Below are 5,145 nucleotides of genomic sequence, written 5' to 3'. Positions count from 1 at the left end.
AGTATATCAACCTGCACCAAAGAACAGAGATGAGTTCAAGAATCAGAATTCGCAGAATTTCAGAGCTAGACTTACACAATCTCAGGGTAGTATGTCACAAAGAGGTAGTGGGACCCCTGCATGTGCTAAGTGTGGCAGGAACCACTCAGGAGTGTGTCGTGATGGCTCCACTGGTTGCTTCAAGTGTGGTCAGAATGGTCATTTCATAAAAGAGTGCCCAAAGAACTGGCAGGGTAATGGTAATGGGGAAATAGAGCCCAATCTTCTTCAGTTACTCCGCCAGAAAAAGGTGCACCTAGAGGAGCTACTTCAGGGATAGACGGAGGAGCAAACCGTCTGTATGCTATCACCAGTCGCCAAGAGCAAGAGAATTCGCCAGATGTTGTCACTGGTATGATCAAAGTCTTTACTTTTGATGTATATGCATTGCTAGATCCAGGTGCAAGTCTATCTTTTGTGACTTCTTATGTTGCTATGAGGTTCGATATTATTCCTAAGAAACTTCTTGAGCCCTTCAGTGTTTCCACACCTATTGGTGAGTCTATTCTAGATAAGAGAGTTTATTGTGATTCTTTCATTTCTATCAATCACAAGGACACCATAGTTGATTTAGTCGAGTTAGACATGGTAGCTTTTGATGTTACTCTAGGTATGGACTGGCTTCATGCCTGTTATGCCTCAGTTGATTGTAGAACTCGAGTAGTTAAGTTCCAGTTTCCTAATGAATCAGTTATAGAGTGGAGAAGTAGTTCAGCAGTGCCTAAGGGTCATTTTATTTTGTACCTTAAGGCAAGAAAGATAGTTTCCAAGGGACGCATCTATCGCTTAGTCCGATTTAATGACTCTAGTGTTGAGACACCACCTATTCAGCCAGTTCCAACTGTGCGTGAGTTTCCAGATGATCTTCCTAGAGTCCCTCCTAAGAGAGAAATAGACTTCGGTATAGATATTATTCCCGATACTCGTCCTATCTCTATTCCGCCATATAGAATGGCACCAGCTGAATTAAATGAGGTAAAAGAGCAGTTGAAGGACCTTCTTGAGAAAGGCTTCATTCGACCAAGTGTCTCACCTTGGGGTGCTCCGGTCTTATTTGTGAGGAAGAAAGATGGTTTTCTTAGAATGTGTATAGATTACCGTTAGTTGAACAAGGTTACTATCAAGAATAAGTATCATCTTCCAAGAATTGATGATCTTTTCGATCAGGGTGTCACTTATTTTTCTAAGATAGACCTTAGATCATGCTACCATCAGTTGAGAGTAAGAGAAAGTGACATCCCTAAGACAGCATTCAGGACCCGCTATGGTCATTATGAGTTTCTGTTCATGTCATTTGGTTTGACTAATGTTCCTACAGCGTTCATGGATCTTATGAACAGAGTGTTTAAGCCATATATGGATATGTTTGTTATCGTGTTTATCGATGACATTCTAATTTATTCAAGGAAGAAGGAAGATCATGTTAGTCATCTCAAAGTAGTTCTCCAAACTCTAATGGATAAAGAGTTGTATGCTAAATTCTCTAAGTTTGAGTTTTGGCTTAGTATGTGGCATTCTTAGGCCACATTGTTTCTGGTGATGGGATTCGAGTGGACACTCAAAAGATTGAGGCAGTGCAGAACTAGCCTAGACCCACATCTCCAACTGATATTAGGAGTTTCTTGGGATTGGCTGGTTATTATAGGAAGTTTGTCGAGGGGTTCTCATCTATTTCATAGCTTGTTGACTAAGTTGACTCAGAAAACAACAAAGTTTCAATGGTCTGAAGCTTGTGAGAAAAACTTTCAGGAATTGAAAACTAGGTTGACTACTGCCCAGCGTTGACCTTACCAGAAGGTACACAAGGTTTTGTTGTATATTACGATGAGTCCATAGTTGGATTGGGTTGTGTATTGATGCAGAATGGCAAAGTTATAGCATATGCTTACAGACAACTTAAGATTCACGAGAGGATTTACCCAACCCATGATCTAGAGTTGGTTGTTGTAGTGTTTGCTTTGAAAATATGGCGTCACTATCTTTATGGTGTTCATGTAAATGTGTTCACCGATCACAAGATTCTTCAGTATGTGTTCAGTCAGAAAGAGCTTAATCTCAGACAGAGGAGGTGGTTAGAGTTACTTAAGGATTATGACATGAGTATTCTCTATCACCCAAGTAAGGCTAATGTTGTTGCTGATGCATTGAGCAGGATGTCTATGGGCAGTACTTCCCATCTTGAGGAGACAAGAAAGAGTTAGCAAAAGGATGTGCACAGACTTGCACGATTGGGAGTCCGGTTAATGGATTCCAATGAAGGAGTGGTGGTGATGAATGTGGCTGAATCATCACAGTGAATTATGCGGACAACTTTATGTGTCTATAGATGACTTAAGCATATTTTATAATACTAAGTATTTTATGTGATTCTATCTAATCTATTTAATTCGTAATAACAATTAACGCTTAGTTATAAATGTAACAATATTTCATCAATGAAAAGAAATTAATAGAAAAGGTAACAAATTATGCACCAATTCTTTTCATTTAAGCCCTGATTTGTTCCTATTTTATTTTATTTTTCAAATTCATCAAGTTGGAGTTGTATTTGGTTATACTTAAAATATGTGGAATAATATCCATACTTGAATATACTACTATTTTAAAAGTGAGTTAAAAAATAAGCTATAAACTATTTTCTAAATTTGAAACACGACTTCAAATTAAATTTCAAATTTTCACAGTCACACGCTGATCTTCAAATAAAGTAAAATTAATATGAATCGTAATTTTTACAGTCAAACGATTTAAAAGTGAAAGGAACACAAACAATATTTTTGTCTTTTTATGTCAATATAAAAAAGCATGCAGTTGCTACAACAAATTTCCTTTGTCCTTTGAATTTTTTAATAAATCATATCATTGAAAAATATTAGAAAGTTGTCAAATACTCTCTTTTGTTCAATTTTATTTGTCCGCTATTATAAAAATATTCAATTACTTTTACTTCTCACTTTTAGCATATTAAGAGAAAAAAAATTATGTTTTAACCTCAACATTAATTACATATTCATCAAATAATTTTTCAAGATCTAAGATTATATATCGATTATTATAGATATTATGATAAATACTTATTTATCATTTGTTTTAAAAATTATACAAAATAAAAAATGGACAAATAAAATTGAACAAAGGAAGTAGCCCATAAAAATGTTTCATAGACTCTAATCAAATATAAATGATCATAAGTATGTATGTTGACGACCTTATATGCGCTAAGGATCATTCACACACATATATATACTAGACATTGGAGTTTATACCAGCACAGATTCAACATAATATATATATATATATATATATATATATTACTCTGTCTCAATTCATGCGATACAGATGAAATTTAGATAGTCAGTCATTTATTTAATGATTTGTAAATATTTTAAGTTAATAATTAATGTGATTTATAGTATTTATTTAATCATAATTTTTAAATAATATATGATATTTTTTTTGTCTCAATATATGTGGTATCGGTAGAATTTTAAGAGTCGACCAATAATTTTATCTCTTTTAAATATTTTAAGTTATCACTTATTGTGATTTATAATATTTTTACGTCATTTTGAAATAAGATATGTTATTCCCTCTATCTCAATTTATGTGATATTGATATAATTTAGGGAGTCAGCCGAATTTTAATATGTCATTTAAATTTTGAAGTTGTTAATTATGTAATTTATTTATAGTACTTTTTAGTCATTTTTCTATGTTACTTCCTTTTTTTCATTTACGTGGACTGATAAAATTTCGAAACACTACTAAAAATATGCTAGAAAGACAGAAAAGTGACAGACGGCGTCTCTCCAAAAAACGACGCCATTTGCCACACTATCAGTCGTTTTTTAAAAAAATATTTTTTTGTTTTATTTTTTATAAAAGGCGACGAACGGCATCTTTTAGTCCGTCTTTATGTTTGGTAGGTTTTTGCGCCAAAAAAATATATAGTTATTAATTATTTATTTAATATAAGTAGATAAGTCCTCTGTCGCATTTTATTAAAAAATAGCTATTTTTTAAGTAAAACAATAACCACGTTGTCTGTAGTTTTTGAGTAATTTTAATTTATTAATTATTTTTTAAAATTAGTGACGGACAGCATCTCTTAGTCCGTCGCTTTTTAGTCAAAATGACTAATCAAACACTTTTGAAAAGTGACGGTCAGTGTCGTTTAGTCCATCGCTTTTAGTCAAAATGTTGGTCAAATATTTTTTTTAAAAACAACGGACAGTGTCGTTTAGTCTTTGAATTGTGATTCAAATATTTTTGAATGTTTAATTAAGTTTGTTAATTTATATTTTATGTAGCATGTTTGTCATATGATTTATTTGAATGGGCTGAATTGAATTTGCAAGTGGGCAGCAAAAACTGTCAATTTCTATTGTCAAAAGAAGTGCAAAAAAAAGCGACGGACAGGTTAGTTTTGTCCGTCTCTTTTTTGCTTTTTTCTTAAAAAGAATCCTAGAAGAGCAACGAACAGGATCCTTTAGTCCGTGACTTTTCTGCATTTTAAAAAAAAAAGAATCAAGAAAAGCGACGAACGTGGTCCTTTAATCTTTCGCTTTTCTAAGTTTCCAAAATATAAATTCTAGAAAAGCGACCGATTGCGTTGGTTTTCGAATTTAAAAAAAATAAAATTAAAGAAGTCACTTTTCAGGATTTAAAAAAATTATAAATTAAAAATAAACGACAAACGAAGTCGCATTATTCAAGAAAATAAATTTTTAAAAAATGATGAAATCCGTCGCTTTTTAGAAAACTTCGAGCAAAAAAGCGACGAACTTGACTGTGTCACTTTTTTTATCGATTTTAACTAAAAAGATAACACAGTCCATCACTATTGGCCATCATTTTTCTCCAATTTTTTTAATAACGAAAGTCAATCAATTAGTTTATATATTACAAATTAAAATGAAATAAAAAAAAAAAAAGAACAAAATGTCAAATTGTCCCCGTCTAAGAAGCAAGCATGTTAATGACCACTTGCCTGCTTCCTAGACTCTTATTAATAGTAATAATAATAATAATAAATAATAAAGTATTGTAAAGTAATATATATATATATATATATATATATATATCTTAAGGGCAAACAGGCTGTTT

The sequence above is a fragment of the Solanum tuberosum genome, unplaced genomic scaffold, assembly GCF_000226075.1.
Source record: "Solanum tuberosum cultivar DM 1-3 516 R44 unplaced genomic scaffold, SolTub_3.0 scf00090, whole genome shotgun sequence".
In the NCBI taxonomy this organism is placed as follows: Eukaryota; Viridiplantae; Streptophyta; class Magnoliopsida; order Solanales; family Solanaceae; genus Solanum; species Solanum tuberosum.
The sequence above is the reverse complement of the archived record's forward strand: the minus strand, read 5'-3'. Positions refer to the sequence as shown.